Here is a 19,274-nt window from a genome sequence, read left to right as displayed (position 1 = left end):
CAACTACACGCCACCAAGCTGGACAACCTTGATGAAATGGATAAATTCCTAGAAAAATACAACCTTCAAAACTCAATCAGGAAGAGTCAGAAAGTCTAAATAGGCCAATAACTGCTGATGAAGTTGAAGCAGTAATCAAAGAGCTCTCAGCACACAAAAGCCCTGGCCCGGATGGCTTCACAGGGGAGTTTTACCAAACTTTCAAAGAAGAATTAATAGGTATCCTCCCCAAACTATTTCAAAAAATCCAAGAGGAAGGAACACTTCCAAACTCATTTTACAAGGCCAGCATTAGCCTACTTTCAAAACCAGATAAAGACACTACAAAGAAAGAGAATTACGGGCCAATATCCCTGATGAATACAGATGCTAAAATCCTCAACAAAATATTAGCAAATAGGATCCAGCAATATATGAAAAAGATCATACACCATGACCAAGTGGGATTTATTCCAGGGATGCAAAACTGGTACAATATTCACAAATCAACAAATGTGATACATCACATAAACCAACTGAAAGACAAAGATCACAGGATCATATCAATAGATGCAGAAAAAGCATTTGGTAAAATCCAGCACCCATTTCTGACAAAAACTCTCAGCAAAGTGGGAATAGAGAGATCATACCTCAACATAATAAAGGCCCTATATGACAAACCTACAGCCAACATCATAATAATGGGCAAAAACTAAAACCATTTCCTGTAAAAACAGTCTCTTCGATAAATGGTGTTGGGAAAATTGGACAGGTACATGCAAAAAAATGAAACTAGACCACCAACTTACACCATACACAAAAGTAAACTCAAAATGGGTAAAAGACTTAAATGTAAGACATGAAACCATAAAAATCCTAGAGGAAAATATAGGCAGCAAAATCTCAGGCATCTCTCATAAAAATGTTTGCTGATACATCTCCTAGGACAAGAGAAACTACGGAGAAAATAAACAAATGGGACTGAATCAAAATAAAAAGCTGGTGCACAGCAAAAGAAACCAACAACAAAACGAAAAGGGAGACCAACTGTATGGGATAACATATTTGCCAATGACACATCTGATAAAGGGTTAATATCCAGAACATATAAGGAACTCATACAACTTAACAAAAGGAAGACAAACAATCCAATTAAAAAATGGGCAAAGAACCTAAATAGACACTTCTCCAAAGAGGACATACAGATGGCTAAGAGACATATGAAAAAATGTTCAACATCGCTAATTATCAGAGAGATGCAAATTAAAACCACAATGAGGTATCACTTCGCACCTGTCAGAATGGCTACCAGCAACAAATCAATGAACTACAAGTGCTGCCAAGGGTGTGGAGAAAAGGGCACCGTATTCTTGCTGGCAAAGAATGCAGACTGGTGCAGCCACTATGGAAAGTAGTACGGAATTTCCTCAAAAGATTAAAAATTGACCTGCCATTTGACCCAGTGATCCCACTTCTAGGAATATATCCTAAGAAACCCGAAATACCAATCACAAAGAACTTATGCACCCCTATGTTCGTATCAGAGCAATTTACAATAGCTAAGATCTGGAAAGAGCCCAAGTGCCCATCAGCAAATGAGTGGATAAAAAAGCTGTGGCACATTTACACCATGGAATACTATGCAGCTGTAAAAAAGGATCTTTTATCCTTTGGCATAGGATGGAGGGAAGTAGAAAGTATTATACTAAGTGAAATAAGCCAGACAAAGACAAGTACCACATGATCGCACTTATATGTGGAATATAATAAACAAAATAAACTGATGAAGAAAATGGATCTAGAGACACAAAAGCATGGAACAGACTGAGAGATCTTAGAGGGAAGGTGAGGAGTGGGAAATGGGTGGGAAGAGATTAATTAATAAGTTTTAATGCAATAAATATTAATATCCTTTAAGAAATTAAAAAAATTAAAAATAAAAGTAATAAAAATTCAACTATAAAGTAAAATTGACAAATTAGTATCTGTTTTTACTTATGTAGAGATGTTTATGTAATTAAAATTAAGTAAGAAAAGTTTACTTCACAGTAAAGTTTTCTCTATGTATTACTGTAATTTTAAATTTATACTGAATAGATCTAGTAAATGTGTGCATTCACCAGTCACCACCAGTAAACAAATGAGCATGGCTGAGGCGTGGCTTAGTGCAGTTGGTACAGCAGCTGGCATGAGTTAAAGTGCTGCAGAAAGTCAGGACACCCAACAGAACCAATTATCCAGCTTGATGCCCTGTGATCACGTGCGAATCATTCTTCAGACACTGCTTATGAGCAGTGACTCTTGGATTTAAATACGTAGACTATAGTTGTATACATGTAATATTTGTTTATGTGAGAGAAATCACTACAGTGTTTTTCCAACATATGGCCTATTCACTAAAATTTGTTAAAAATAATAGTGAATTAATAACAAAAAAGTAACGTTTTAGTTTAATAAGCAAATCTTGGTTAAAAGCATTTTAAAATTAACATGGTGTTAATTTTCACATATTACATATGGACCAGAAATTTTGTCTTTTAAACTGAGGTCTGCAAAATCCAGGGTTTACTGTAATTCCAGTACTCCACAGAGGAGGAAAGTTCCTCTGTGGAAGTCCAGGAGTCCAGCACAGAAATACCAGCACACTACTAGAGCAAAAGAAAAAAAACCCACCAAGAGTAGGCCCATTTAAGAGGGTGACTTTACCCCAGTCACCTCTCCCCCAAGATGGCCAAGTTCAGTGCCATAAGACCCTCTTGCCAGCAATTTCTCCCAAGAGGGAAAGTGAGAGTATATGAGCGCCTACCCTCCCCAGCTGATGCTGCCAAAGAGGTCTACTTCTTTCTTGCCCCATCCAGAATACTGAGTTGAACCCCACTATTGATAGACAGAGAAGGGCTGAAAGAACAGCAGTCAGGGTTGGGAACATAGCACAGGAATAAGGATCCTATTAACCATTTCCCAGACTTCATCAGTAAGCCCACCCTTGAGCTGCTGGGGATGCCTCGCCTGGGATTCCCCCAAATCAGCACCTCCAACTCTCTGCATACCTCATTCACATATACTCCCCATCCAGTGGGCCAGCTCTCTGTGCATGTGTCCCCAACCCATGCCCCACAGAGAATGGATGTGTTCAACATTTTATATGCAAATAAAATTGTTTAAAGAGATGCACATATATGTATACCTAATGGAATATTATTGAATCATAAAAAAACAAAGAAATCCTGCAATTTGCAACAATATGAATGAACCTGGAGAATATTATGCTAAGTTAAATAAGTTAGAGAAATATAAATACTGTATGATCTCACTTATATACATAATTAGAGGAGTGGGGGGAGGGGGGAGGAGGAGGAGGAGAAAGTCAAACTCACAGAAACAGAGTAGAATGGTGGATGCCAGGGGCCAGAGGTATGAAAACAGGGAAAGACTGGTCAAAGGGCAAACATTTTCATTTATAAGATGAGTAAGTTAGAGGCTCTAACTACAGCATGCTGACTATAACATACAGAGCAGGGGTGGGGAATGTCTAGCCCGTAGGCTGTTTGGTCTGGCCCTGCCAAGGAACCCATAGGCAGAACTCGAAATTCAATAAATCTAGGGACTTTTTTCATAGATAATTTTTAAGTTGGTAATTTTGTATGGCCTGTGAAGAATAACTGCTAAAAAAATAAAACAGAAGGTATAGCTAATAAGCCAATAACAAAGATAAAATGGAATCACAAAAATACACTATTAATCCAAAAAAGCAGGAGAGGATGAAAAATGGAGAACAAAGACAGCTGAGACAGAAAACAAAAAGAAAAATGGTAGATTTAAACTTCATCATATTGCTGATTAAATGTAAACTGTCTGAACACTATGATTAAAAAACAGAGATTATCATAATGAAGAAAAGAAGCAAGAGTCAGTGATTGGTCCATGTCACTGACTAATGTCCCTCAGCTCTACAAAGATATGGAATATCCTCTTCCCTCTACCTGGGAAATAACTGGGTAGTGCAGGAAAGAGGGCCCAGTAAGGTCCTCACTTCATAATGGGTCAAGATTTTTCATCAATAAAATATTTCCCTACCAGGGAATGAGTAAATGCAGAAAGTCAGATTTATGGATTCTGCCTTTCTGGTAGTTCTAACAGAATCTGCTGAGCAGATAGAAACTTTGTGTGAATTCAAGCCTCCCAACCACATAAAGAATTACATTAATTTGAAAGGGCTAGAAAACTCAGTTGTCCTAACTATTTGTATCTCACTGAACTACTGAGGCTTCAGAAAAATTGAGCCCACCACAGTGCCCAGCTCGGGTGATTGAGGAGATTTTGCCACTGGATCCTACAGGATACCTAATACATAAGGACACTCTACCAAGCCTGGGAGACATAGCAGCTCTACTAATACATAGAAACAAACACAGGGAGGCAGCCAAATTAGGGGAAAAAGAAACATGTCCCAAATGAAAGAACAAAACAAAACTCCAAAAAAGACCTAAATAAAATGGAGACAAGCAATCTACCAGATGCAGAATTCAAAACACTGGTTATAAGGATGATCAATGAACTTAGGGAAGAGTAGATGAACTCAGTAAGATCTTCACAAAAGAGTTAAGAAACATAAAAACAGAGACAGAAAATGTAAAAAAGAGCCAATCAGAAATGAAGAATACATTAACTAAAATGAAAAATACATTACATAGAATCAACAGTGGAGTAGATGAAGCAAAGGCTCAAATCAGAGATATGAAATATAAGGAAGCAGAAAACACCCAATCAGAACAGCAAAAAGGAAAAAGAATCCTCCAAAATGGGGATAGTATAAGAAACCTCTGGGAAACTTCAAGAGTACCAACATTTGCATCATGGGTGTTACAGAAGAAGAAGAGAGAGCAAGGAATTGAAAACCTGGAAAAGGAAATACACATACAAATCCAGGGAATGCAGAGAGGCCCAAACACGATGAACTCAAAGAGACCCACACCAGGAACACCTTAATCAAAATGCAAAAGGCTAAAGACAAAGAGAGAATCTTAAAAGCAACAAGAGAAAAACAGTGACTTACAAGAGATCTCCCATAAGACTGTCAGCTGACTTCTCAACAGAAACTTTGCTGGCCAGAAGGGATTGGTAAGAAATATTCAAAGTGATGAAAAGCAAGGACCTACAACCAAGATTACTCTAGTCAGCAAAGCTATCACTTAGAATGGAAGGACAGATAAAGAGCTTCCCAGACAAGAAAAAGCTAAAGGAACTCATCACCACCAAACCAATATTACAAGAAATGTTAAAGGGTCTTCTTTAAGAAGAAGAAAAAAAAAAAAGATAAAAAATATCAACAAAATGGCAATAGATACATACCTCTCAACTATTACTTTAAATGCAAATGGATTAAATATTCCAATTAAAAGACATGAAAAGATGCTGAACATCATTAATCATCAGAAAAATGCAAATTAAAACTACAGTGAGATATCACCTCACACCTGTCAGAATGGCTATCATCCATAAATCAACAAACAAGTGTTGGTGAGGATATGGAGAAAAGGGAACCCAAAACACTAATTAAAAAAACATATGCACCCTTATGTTCATTGCAACGTTACTTACAATGGCCAAGATCTGGAATCAGCCCAAGTTCCCATCAGCAGATGAGTGGATAAAAAGCCATGGTACACAATGGAATACTAGTCAGCAGTAAAAAAGGAAATTTTACCTTTTTGAGAGAGGATGGATGGACCTGGAGATTATTATGCTAAGTGAAATAAGCCAGTCAGATAAAGACAAATACCATATGATTTCACTTACATGTGGACTTTAATGAACAAAATAAACTAACAAACTAAATAGAATCATAGATACATAAAACAATCTGACAGCTGTCAGAAGGGAGAGGGGTTGGGAACTGGGTGAAAAAGGGTGAAGGGATTAAGTAAAAAAAACACACAGACACAGACAACAATATGGTGATTGCTGCAGGGAAAGGGTGGTGGGGGGAGGTGGAAGAAGGCAAAGGAGGGATCAATGGTAATGGAAAGAGACTTTACTTTGGGTGGTGAGCCCATGATGTAGTATGCACATGATATGTAATGAAGTTGTACAATTGAAACCTGTAGGACTTTATTAACCAATATCACCCCAATAAATTCAATAAAAAAGACAAATGTAGGCTGAATGGATAACAAAACAAGACCCTTACACATGCTGTCTATAAGAGACGTACTTCAGTTTGAAAGACATATGCAGACTGAAAGTAAAAAGAGGGAAATAGATCTTTTATGAAAATGGAAACAAACAAAAAGCTGGGGTAGCAATATTTATACCAGGCAAAATAGACTTTAAAAATAAAGCTATATAACAAGAGACAAAAAATGACCCAGCAATTCCACTTGTGGGCATTTATCTGAAGAAACCCAAAATACTAAATCGAAAAGACATATACAGCCATAATATGTTCATTGCAGCATTATTTACAATAGCCAAGATATGGAAGCAACCTAAGTGTCCATCAAAAGATGAATGGATAAAGAAGTGGTATATATATACAATGGAATATGTTTCAGCCATAAAAAAGAATAAAATCTTACCATCTTTAACAACATGGATGAATCTAGAGGATATTGTGCTGAGTAAAATAAGTCAAAGAAAGACAAATGCCAGATGATTTCACTTATATGTAGAATCTAAAAAACAAAATAAACCAATAAGTTGATCAGAAACAGATACACAGATACAGAGAACATTTTCACAGTTGCCTGATGGGAAGGGTTTTGGGGTAACAGTGAAAAAGGTGAAGGGATTAAGAAGTACAGATTGGTAGTTACAGAATAGTCATGGGGATGTAAAGTATAGCATAGGGAATATAGTCGATAATATTTTAATAACTATATATGGTATCAAATGGGGACTAGATTCATTGGGGTGATCACTTAGTAAGTTATATCACTGGGTTGTACATCTGAAATTAATATAATATTGTATGTAAACTGTAATTGAAAAATCAAAAAATATTTAAAGTAAAAAAGAAAAGTGAGCCCATCATTAATTCTACAATATCAATTAATTCTACAACAGCCACTGGGTAATGAGAGAAAACTTAGTACTGGATCAAGTCAAGCATTACATTATTATAGATGTGTTGGCCACATCTTGGCTAGTCAGGCTGTCAAACATTCACTGTAGCCTGTGAGCAAGTCAGCCCAATAAATAGGTAACCAGCGAATGGTCTAGCATCTTCCTTCTGTCAACTAAGAAACAAGATATGTGTCTTACCCAGTTGCTTTCATAAATAACAAAGCCATGAGCAGCTGCATTTGAAACCATGCAGGTAGCTTCCTTAATAAACATCGTAAGTTGACAAAAATAATTTCTTGAGAATCAGTACATGGTGTTTAGGAGTACTGTATCAGTATCTGCCCTTGAATTCTTGGCCAGTGTCAGCCAAGAGTGGAAGAGTTTCAAAATTTTATGTAGTCTCTTAACATTGGTTGTATTCTGTAAAGCCAATGAGCAAATACTAAGAAGGTATGTCCTATGGGCAGTCATAGCTGACTGAGAGTAGACAGTCTTATAGTGGGTTGTATTATTCAAGGATCTACATGAGAAAATTAGAGTCAGAGCATGTAAGGAAAATTAGGTAGCCAATGAAATAATCAGATGATGAGGGAAAAGAGAAAGCCAAAATGGGTGACTTTCTGAGGAGCAGTATAAGTATTTGTATTAGTTTCCTATGGCTACTGTAACAAATTGCTACAAACTCAGTAGCTTAAAACAGCACAAATTTATTATTTTACAGTTCTGTTAATCAGGAGTCTAACATAAATGTCACTGGGCTAAGATCAAGGTGTCAGTAGTAAGCATTCTTTCAGGGGCTCTATGAATTTGTTTCTTTGCCTTTTCCATCTTGTGGTCATCCATTTTCCTTGACTCATGACCCCTTCCCTCCATCTTCGAAGCTAGCAACAGCAGGCCAAGTCCTTCTTGTGCTAGTCTCTCTGGTTCTCTCTTCAAATTCCCTCTTCCACTTTTAGGGAACCCTGTGATCACACTGGGATCACTGAGTTAATCCAGGATAATCTCTATATTTTACTATGAGCTGACTAGCAATCTTAATTCCCCACTGCCATGTAATCTAATATTTAGAGGTTCCAAGGATTAGGATGAAAACATCTATGGGGGCAGCAAAAGCATTATTCTGCTTATCAGAGTGCCCCTAACAGCTTTGCATGGGGATTCTCCACTGGTATGCATGGATAAAGAAAACCAGCGAAGAGATAGCACAGATTGGGGAAAAAGTATGGGTAACCATTGTGGTTCCAAGTCTATGATCTTTTGGAGGGGGTCCAGAAAAGGCTGCCAAAGAAACATCAACAGTACAACAAACTGGACTGGCTCAGAATAGAGTGGCTGAAAGATTAGTGCCAACTATGAGAAACACAAAGAGACAGAAAAGGCAAGGGGGTGGGGGGGATAGTCAGGGTTTGATACCAGAGTCCAAGATCTGGCACTAAATCTGTATGATCCTACTAAGGCAAGTCATTTAATTTCTGTGTCTTACTTTCCTCATCTGTAAAATGAAAATGTTGATCTAAATTACAGTAGTTCCCACTTATCAATGAAGAACATGTTCCAAGACCCCCAGTGGATGCCTGAAACCATAGAGAATACCAACCCTACATATGCAAAACTTTTGCTGATACATACTGTTATATGGGCCAGGTACAGAAACTAGGGTACAGAGATTCACCAGGGAAGGAAGCCCTGGGGTGCTTAGCAAGGGGCAAAACTGGGAAAACAAGAACCTTGTCCCCAAGGTAATCTATTCTCTGCTAGCATATTGCAGGTCATGTGGTTTAGGCCTCAGCTGTATTTCAGCTCCAGGCCCAGATAAGCAGCAAAACCAGAAAAGTGGCACAGTGGCTGACTCAGGACCAGATACATTTATTAATGACTCCCTGTCCTGGCACCCACCAATCAGTGGAGACCTCGTCCCTGAAAGAGCACACATGGAATGCTGATGAATATTCTATTAAGACCCTCTCCTGAGACCTCCCCTAAGATTCCGGCCTTTAAGAAAGAGATAAATACGCTCAAGACAAAGGGTCCAGCGCACACTCCTCACCAGGGGAGCATACCAGTGCCATCTCCATCCCTCCAAGGAGACCTCACAAGACTTGCAAGCAGATGAGCAATGGGCAGCAGCAGCTCATCTCAGGCTTACCCCCTGAATCTGTCTCCAAGGTCCTGCAACCTGTCTCCAAGGGCTCCTTCTCTCTCTCTGACTTTTCAGTGAGCCAAAGCAGCCCAGCCTAGGATCTCCTGTTGCTTCTTCTAAGCTCGTTCTTGTTTCACTGTCCCAAGTATATATTCCTGCAATCATAAACCCAATAACGATTGGCTTAGCACTATGTAGCCCTTCCCCTTGGATATCTCCATTCCCTTTTAATAAATTTAATTTTTCTTCATTCACCCATCTGAGATGGCTATTTAGCCTACCTGTGCACCACCACTGACCATTAACCTTTCACATACCTATGATAAAGTTCATTTTATAAATTAGGCACAGTAAGAGAAAAACAATCAAATAGAACAATTATAACAATATACTGTAATAGAAGTTATGTGAATGTGGTCTCTTTCAAAAGATCTTACTGTACTATACCCACCCTTCTTGTAATGATATAATGCCTACGTGATGAGATGAAATAAGGTGAACGACATAGGCATTGTGACCTGAGTTAGGCTACTATAAGGGTTACTTAAATACAAGCACTGCAGTACCGTAACTGTTGATCTTGATAACCTAGATGGCTACTAAGTGACTAAGGGGTGGGTAATATATACAGCGTGGATACGATAAATGAAGGGCTGATTCACATCCCAGGTGGGAGAGAGCAGGACTGCATGAGATTTCGTCATGCTACTCAGAATGGCATATAATTTTAAACATGAATTTTTTTATTTCTGCAGTTTTCCAATTAATAATCTTGACAGTGGGTAACTGAAATGGCAAGAAGCAAAACCACAAAAAGAGGGAGAACTACTCTATCTTCTAAAGCCTCTTCCAAGTAAAAAAGCTGTGATGTAATAGGGGAGAGAGAAAAAAGATACCAGAAGTTTACTTTCCTTAAATTTGAAACCAAGACTTAGCATTTCTTCTTCCAATGGGAATGGAGAATAAAAAAGTAGACTTTTTTATTTTGAGGCCAAATAAATGATACCTTGAAAACAGTAAGTATATTGAAAAATCTGACTCTCTATTTTCATCAATGAAATTTAACTTAATCTGTTTAAGTAAAAAGCCAACAGATGATATATTTTGATGATTCCAATTAAAACACATAAAATAATAATATACCATTAGAAAAAGAAAAAGATTTTTAGAAAGTTAACCAATTTTTGGTGTCAGGGAGGAAGGATTGGGAAAAGTGGAGGAATCAGTTCCTAGGAAGTAGAAAATATCATTCAGGATAAATTTTTTAGGAGTTACGAAACTGGAAACCAACTGATTAATAAACAGTATAGAATACACCTTAAAAAAAAAATTAAGTGAACGGCCAGTCTACATGATCTCAATATACTAATTTTAAAAAGATAAAATACTTAAATATATTATGTAGTTAATTCTTAATACACAAGAATACTGTCTATGATAAGTGAATACATACTGATTATAATTAATCCCAGGTATTGAATATAACTAAATCCCTAAAATCAGTACCTAGCTTTTTTCCCCCAGAAAAAAAAACATTGATTATAATTATTAACATCCTACACAAATTTACCAGAGGAACACTGAAAATTATAAGGAATTACAGTCAACCTAAAAGTACAAAAAAATTCCCTCTAAAATAATAATCTAGATGTCCACTTTTTGGCCTGAATTAACATTTATACAAATATTAGTAAGGTAGGCTTTAAGAATTCAGAAATAAATTTATCTGGGTAATTTAAACAGTAACAAGAAAGCTACAGGTTTTGTTTTGTTACTTTATAAGTGATTGCCTGCTCTAAATAGTGAATGTGTAAAAGAAAACTATATGCAGCCAACATTTTAAGGACTTCATAGCTGAATTTATGAATAGAATATTTACAGAGGGATCATGGAATGAAAGTTATGATTCTGGTGACAATTGAAAGTTTGGAAACCTGAGCCCTAGTTCCCACAATCTCTAAAGTAAAGTAATAAGATTCTAATAATTGAAAGGATGACTTATTTTTCACATTCACATTCAAATATTAATAAACTGTTGTGTATATATACATTATCAAATGAAAGCCTTATGATGAACAAAGGAATAATTTTGTGTTAGAAATTACCGTTAAATATTGCAACATACCATCAAAGGAGCCTGCAAATAATTTTTTGTTTAATAGTAAACTTTATTTTTAAAGGAGTTTTAGCTTCACAGAAAAATTAAGCAGAAAGTAGAGAATCCCTATATGTGCCCTGCCCCTCAGGTGCACAGCCTCTCCCACTATCAACATCCTGCACCAGAGTGGGACATTTCTTAATCAACTACAGTGATACAGCAATAATCATCGTAAGTCCATACTTTACATTAGGGTTTACTCTTTGCTACACATTCTATGGGTTTTGACAAATTATAATGATATTTATCTATAATTATAGTATCCCACCGAATAGTTTTACTGCCCTAAAAATACTCTGGGCTATGGCTATTCATCCCTCCACTCATCCCTCCCTCTGCTAACCCTTGATAGCAACTGATCATTTTACTCAAATTACTTTTTTTTAAAGGGCAAGGGCTTACCTAGAACAAAGCAGCACAGAGTTGGGAAGATTTGTTATATGAACATTCAAAATCCTAAGCTGTCTTTATTCACTGTCATACAACATCACAGAGCACCTGATCTGTATCACTATTATGACACTGCTCAGTATAAGAAAACTAACATGATAAAAACATTTTACTTAAGAAATTTAATATTAGTAAGTTACTGATGTGTTTATTTATATCACTATTATGATAATGTACTCACCTAAACTTTGAAGGTTTTAGAGAATGTGGTACAATGTGACTATCTGAAAGAAAGCAGGCAGTACTTTTGCAATTGCCACTTTCCCCAATGATCGTTAATATTTATGATGTTATTTTCAATTAGCTTTATTCTTCAACAGATGGTAAAGGTATAGCTAAAATGAAAGAAACTGGTGTTTTCTGCTCCTGATAGTAATAAAAAGTCTTCATCATAATGTCTTACCAACTTTTTGCTCCCCAGGTTTCTGTCAAAAAATGATAAATGAAGTTCATTGTGTTGCTTATTCTATAGATAAAAAAACAAGCACTGGAGAGATCCAAGATAGAAGCAGATTGAATAGAAGCTACACTGACACTCTCCCAGGACCAAACTGGAATTACAACTAAAATATATAAAACCCACCCTGAATAATCAACTGCAACTGAAGACTAGCTGGAGAGCAACCTCATAACAAAGGACAAAAAGTGGAGACTGAATAGAGACTCCTAGAAAGTGTGGAGGCACGAGAGGGCTGCCCAGACTCCCATAGGCAGCAGCTGAAGGTATGGAGGGATATCTCAGCTGTAGGGGGTTCCCAATGAGGACTATGGCGTCTAACCCCAAGCTGGGCTCCCAAGCCCAGAGTACCAGAACTGAGAAAGGTGCCCACATAATGTCAGGCTGTGAAAAGCAACTGGGTTTCTGTCTGCCAGGCAGAGGTGACTGGAAATGCAGGCATACTCTTAAAGAGACAGCACACAAAGTTTTGTGTGCAGCCACTCATCTTAGCTCCAGCAGAGGGAAGGCAGAGTGGACTTGAACAGTGTGAGGAGCATCCAGGGGTGCTGGCTGGGGGAAGAGATCTCAGAGGGCACCCATCTGGACCACAGTGCTGAGTCATTTCCCATTACAGCAGAGGACATCTTTCTCAGGCAGACATTTTCCTTCCAAGCAGCTTTTGCCTGGAAGGAAGCAATTGCCCCACCTTGCTGGAAAACCTCTGGCCCCATCCTGTGGAGTTTCTACAGCTGAGGCTCCTTAAGAGATTGATAACAATCTTTTGCCCAACCCAGTGGAATCTCTACAGCCTGACGCTCATTAAGAGAATGAATAACAGCCTCTGGGTGCTTTTGTCTTTGCCTGATCTGACTCTGGGCCCAGGGCTTGGAAAAGCCGACCTTGGTGCACATCTTGGTCCTGTCCAAACACACCCAGCCCCAGCAGAGGAAACCAGAAGCTATAGAGTGTGGAAAACAAAACAGGGTACTCAAAGCCAGTCACAAACAGCGTCTGACATTGGCCTGCACCAGAGACCACCCAAAAGACTAGGAGTCCTAGCAGCTCTACCTAATACAAAGAAACAAATCCAAACAGGCAGCCAAAAAGGGGAGACAAAAAAATAACCCCCAAATGAAAGAACAAAAGAATTCTCCAGAATGAGAGCTAAATGAAATGGAGATAAGCAATCTCTAAGATATAGAGTTCCGAATACTGATCATAAGGATGCTAAACAGCATGAAAAAAGATACAGACACTATGAAGGAAATTAAGAATGACATAGCAGAAATTAAAAAAATTTAAAAGAAATAAACAGCAGATTAGTGGAAGCTCAGGACTGAATCAGCAAATTAGAAGACAGAAAAAAAAATTAATCAGAGAAGCAAAAAGAAAAAACAATTAAAAACAGGAGGACAGCCAGGATGGGCATGGCTCAGTGGTTGAGCATCGACCTAAGATCCAGAAGATTGTGGTTTGATTCCTAATTGGGGCACATGCCCAGGTTGAGGGCTCAATCTCCAGTGGGGGGGTGGAGGAGGCAGCTGATCACTGATGTTTCCATCTCTCTCTCTCCCTCTCCCTTCCTCGCTCTGATGTCAATAAAGATATATTTAAAAAACAAACAAACAAAAAAACCCCAAGAGGACAGTTTAAGGGAGCTGTGGGACAACATGAAACATAACAATATTCACATCATAGGACTGACAGAAGAGGTAGAAAGTAAGCAAGGGTTAGAGTACCTGTTTGAAGAAATAAAGGCAGAAAACCTCCCTCACCTGGTTAAGGAAATAGTCACTCAAGTTCAGGAGGCACAGAGAGTCCTACGCAAGAACCCAAAGAGGCCCACACCCAGATACATCATAATTAAAATGCCAAAAATTCAAGACAAGGAGAGAATCTTAAAGGCAGCAAGAGAAAAGCATTCTGTTACTTACAAAGGAGCTCCCATAGGCTGTCAGCTGATTTCTCATCAGAAACTCTACAGGCCAGAAGGGAATGGCATGAAGTATTCAAGGTAATGCAAAACAAGGATCTGAAACCAAAACTACTCTATCCAGCAAGATTATCAATCAAGATAGATGGTGAAATAAAGAGCTTCCCTGGCAAAAAAAGGCTAAAGGATTTAATCACAAACCAGCATTGCAAGAAATGTTAAAGAGATTACTGTAATAAAAAGTTGAACTAGAATGAAAAACATAGGCGTAAAGAAATAAAATGGCAATAGATAAGTATCTATCAATAATAACCTTAAACATAAATGGATTAAATGTCCAATCAAAAGACATAGGATATCTGAATGGATAGGAAAACAAGACCCAAATATATGCTGTCTACAAGAGACCCACCTCAGAACAAAAGACTCACACAGGCTGGGAAAAACAAAGAAACAAACAAAAACTTCTGAAGGACTTTAAAGGAGAGATGGACAGCAATACAGTCATGGAAAGGACTTTAACACCCCACTGACTTTACTGAATAGATCTCCCAGACAAAAAATCAACAAGGAAACAGTGACTCTAAATGACACACTAGATCAGATGGATTTACTTGACATTTACAGAACATTCCACCTCAAAGTTGCAGAATATACATTACCCTCAATAGCACATGGGACATTCTCAAAGACAGACAACATGTTAGGACACAAAACAAGTCTCTACAAGTTCAAGAAGGCTGAAATCATATCAAGCATCCTCTCAGACATTTACACCATGCAATACTATGCAGGTGTAAAAACGAAGGATCCCTTACCCTTTGTGATAGCATGGTGGGATCTGGAGAGTATTATGCTAAGCAAAATAAGCCAGTCAGAGAAAGACATGTATCACATGACCTTACTCATATGTGGAATCTAATGAACAAAATAGATCCAGAGGCATGGAACAGACTGACAAATCTCAGAGGGAAGGTAGGTGTGGGTGGGAAGAGATTAACATAAGAATTTATATACATATATGCATAACCCATGGACACAGATAATAGTGGGGTGAAGGCCTGGGGGGAGGGATAAGGGGGGAGGGGATTAATGGGGGGGAAAAGGGGGCATGTGTAATACTTTCAACAATAAAGATAAATTTAAAAACAACCAAACATTTATTTATTTATTTAAGCAAGCAAGCAGTGGTCAGAATATTAGAAATTAATAGCTGTCAAAGCCAAAAGCAGAATCTGCCAATTTATTCAGTATGTTTTACAGTTAAGAAAAGCATGGTTACCATTTCTCAGAGTTCTTCCCTGACTCAGACCTGACCTGTAGCTGTGCAGGTATGGATAACCCAAACTGTCCTGGGTAACTGGGCGAGGCCCTGTGATTTAGAGCATGTTTCCACTGGCCAAAACAGCTCATTTCCAGTCAGGCAGGGGTAGAGCTGATAGAGGAGGTAGAAAAGACCATAATCACTGTCTTCAACTGCAATGCACTTCCAGGAGACCAGTTTTCAGATTTTAAAAAAAATTATCTTGGATTTTTCAAGCCTTCTTCTATGTATCCTTACATACCTCAGGAGAGAAATACATCATGACTTGGACTATTTAGTTTACTCTATAACCTAAGGCCAGTACATTTTGATATAAAAATATTTCTTGTTGTTTAAGGTAGGCAGCATAAGACCACTTTTAAAAAAATCAAATCTTCCCCAGTAGAGGAGCTAAGTGAATTGAAGAGGGGTGCAAGTGCAGCTTCTGGATGTGAAACATTCTGCTTCTTGATTTGGGTGGTCATTAAATTGAATGCGAAGGTATGTACTTTTCCTTTTTTTAAAATATGTTTTTAAACAAAGTTTATTGGGGTGACATTGGTTAATAAGATTATAGTATAAGTTTTAGGTGTACAATATTATAATACATCATCTGTATATTTCATTGTGTGCTCATCACCCAAGTTTAGTTTCCTTCCATCGCCATGTATTTGACCCCTTTTACCCTCTTCAGCCTTCCTCCACCTCCTTTCCTACTCTTGTCTGTGTCAATGAATTTTTGTTTGTTTTGTTCGTTCCTTTGGTGCTTTCCATTTTATATCCCACATATGAGTGAAATAATATGATTCTTATCTTTTTCCATCTGACCTATTTTACTTAGTATGATACTCAAGATACATTCACGTCGCAAATGGCAGTATTTCATCTTTTCTTATGGCTGAGATCAAATACTGCCATTTGCAGTATTGTACTTTTTATCAGTATTCATGATACTTCAACAAAAAAGCTCAAACCCAAACAAAAATCAAACACTAAGCAAAAGAAAAAAAAAGTGATGGATATGAATAGGCCATTTCACAAAAATTCAAAGAACCTATAAACTTTGAAAACATGCCCTTCCCCTCTCAAACTCTTTCTCTATGCCCTCAGAAACACGTCTATCATTCCCAATTACTCAACCGTACCTCAGAACGTTCCAGAGTAGGACACAACCTTGGATGCACATATAATCACTTTGCAATAAAAAAAAATTACCTAGCCCAGCCGGGTGTGGCTCAGCAGTTGAACATCAACCTAGGATCCAGGAGATTGAGGTTCGATTCCGCAATCGGGCACATGCCCGAGTTGCAGGTCAATCCCCAGTCGGGGGCATGCAGCAAGCAGCCAATCGATGATTCTCTCATCATTGATGTTTCTCTCTCTCCCCCCCTCTCCCTTCCTCTCTCTGAAATCAATAAAGATATATTGAAAAAAAAAAACTACCTAAGCCTGAGCTTCACCCCAGATATTCTGAGTGCAAATCTCTGGGGGCTGAGACCCAGAAAATGGTATATTTACAATCCCTCCCTGGTGACTAATGTGCAGCCAGAGCTGAAAGCCAATGCTAACTGAAACCTGGCTCTTTCCGAAGCCCACTTCAATACTAGCAGCCTTCATTCTCACACCCTTTTTCTCATTAGGCCTGGAGATGGGGTAGCGGTTCCTATTTCTTGTCACCACTTTCTTTTCTTTTTTTAAAAGTATGTCTTTGTTGATTTCAGAGAGAGGAAGAGAGAGGGGGAGCGAGATAGAAACATCAATGATGACAGAGTTGTTATTGATCAGCTGCCTCCTGCATGCCCCAGACTGGGGATCAAGCCCATAACCTGGGCATGTGCCCTGACTGGGAATCGAACCACAATCTACCTGGATTCTAGGTTGATGTTCAACTGCTGAGCCACGCCTGGCCAGGCACTACTTTCAAACTACTGTCTTACCTGCTTCCTTAAAATTCCAGCTTTCAACTGCACATTATCAGACCACAGCATCCTTATTTCTTCTTGCAGTCATTGACAAATCCCAATCCTACTCCTTAAAGATTTTAGCTCCTGGCCATGATACTCAACCCGACAATATTCTTATCAAAATGTGTGATGGTAAGATACATAAAAAAAAATACAGTGAGACAAATGAAATGCAAATACAGTAGAACCTTGGTTTTCAAGCTTAATTTGTTCTGGAAGGCTGTTCGAGAAGCGATTTGTTCGAAAACCATTTACCTCTAATGAGGAATCACTTTCCTCATTAGAAGTAATATAAATTGAATTAATCCATTCCAGACCCCCAAATGATTCCGTTTTAACCTGTTTTATATATATTACAAGTCTAATGTACTGTTTAACCTATAAACATTTTAAATAAAAAAGAGTCATGAAATGTAAATGAAAATTTAACAAAAAGGAAATGAAATGTATAGTAAAAAAAATTTACAAACATATTAGCGCTTACCTTTTTTTTTTTTTCCAAATATATCTTTATTGATTTCAAAGAGAGGAAAGGAGAGGGGGAGAGAGAGAGAAACATCAATGATGACAGAGCCATTGATCGGCTGCCTCCTGCATGCCCCTGACCGGGGATCGAGCCCGCAACCTGGGCATGTGCCCTGACCGGGAATCGAACCACGATCGCCTGTATCCTAGGTCGACGCTCAACCACTGAGCCACGTCTGGCTGGGCTAGCGCTTACCTTTAACGTTGAGAGCTACTGCTGACACAATATGGAGAGGAGGGATGGAGGGATGTTCCTGTTTAGAAGGGGAGTCCCCTTCCATAAGACATCAGGTAGCTGATCTTCTGTAATTCTTTTTCTCTTCATCTCTTTGCTCCACTAGAACTTGCTTCAGGCTCACTGGGCCTCTGTCTCACTAAAAACCTATCCAATGATGTTTGTTTTTGCCTGTGTTTTAACACTTGCCTGAAGTGAAACACCGCACCATCACTGAACAAATTTATCGCACTCTTTGCTACTTCTTTGTATAAATGCTTTCTCTCAATAAATATTCACAGCACAATTTCCTGAGATGTTAATAATTCGAGGTTTAGTGGTAAACTGACTCATACTCATGCATTCTCTCCTTTGTTTGTCACCTGAGAGATCTGTGACTGATCATACAAATATTAACATGACAGGGTTGTCAGGTTGAGAACCGAAGTTTTGTTTCCATGAACAATTTGGTTGAGAACCGAACTGTTTGAAAACCAAGGTTTGACTGTACAATACATCAAAACTTATAGGATGCAGTAAAAGCAGTTCTAAGAGTTTATAAAAGCAGCACATAACAATAAATGCCCTACATTAGAAACAAGAAAAATCTCAAATAAACAAGTTAACATTATACCTCAAGGAACTAGAAAAAGAACAAATGAATCCAAAAGTTAGAAGAAAGGAAATAACAAAAGATTAGAGCAGAAATAAATAAAACTGTGACAAAAAACACAATAGAATAGATCAAAAGAATGAAACTAGGCTATTGGTCACCTTACATAAAAATTAACTCAAGATGGTTCAAAGACCTAAATATAAGACCTGAAACAATGAATTGCATTAAAGAAAAAATACGTACCATACTTATGGACATGGATCTTAGAGAGGATTTTATTAACTTGACCTCAAAGGTAAAAGAAGCAAAAGCAAAAATAAATCAATGGACTATATCAAACTAAAAAGCTTCTGAAAAGCAAAATAAACAATCAACGAAGACAAATCCCTTCCAGTCCCCTCAATGCCCCCCCCCCCACAACTCAGATCTGTTGGTCTGTTCCATGTATCCATGTCTCTGGTCCTATTTTGTTTGTTAGTTTATTTTGT

At 38.0% G+C, this 19,274-nt stretch overlaps 1 protein-coding gene across 11 annotated transcripts in view; it reads right to left on the bottom strand.

Moving 5' to 3' along the window:
- Positions 1–19,274, bottom strand: part of COA1 (cytochrome c oxidase assembly factor 1) — a 130,534-nt gene that overhangs the window by 51,647 nt on the left and 59,613 nt on the right. For 6 of the 11 annotated variants that reach the window (XM_081146540.1, XM_081146543.1, XM_081146547.1 and 3 more), the window contains one exon: positions 6,558–6,653. The exons of the other annotated variants lie outside the window; for them this stretch is intronic. The gene's annotated coding sequence lies outside the window, so the exon portion shown is untranslated. The remainder of the gene's footprint in view (positions 1–6,557; positions 6,654–19,274) is intronic. 11 annotated transcript variants of the gene reach the window in all.

The sequence above is a fragment of the Miniopterus schreibersii genome (genome assembly GCF_964146895.1).
Source record: "Miniopterus schreibersii genome assembly, chromosome: 9".
Taxonomy (NCBI): domain Eukaryota; kingdom Metazoa; phylum Chordata; class Mammalia; order Chiroptera; family Miniopteridae; genus Miniopterus; species Miniopterus schreibersii.
The sequence above is the reverse complement of the archived record's forward strand: the minus strand, read 5'-3'. Positions and strand labels throughout refer to the sequence as shown.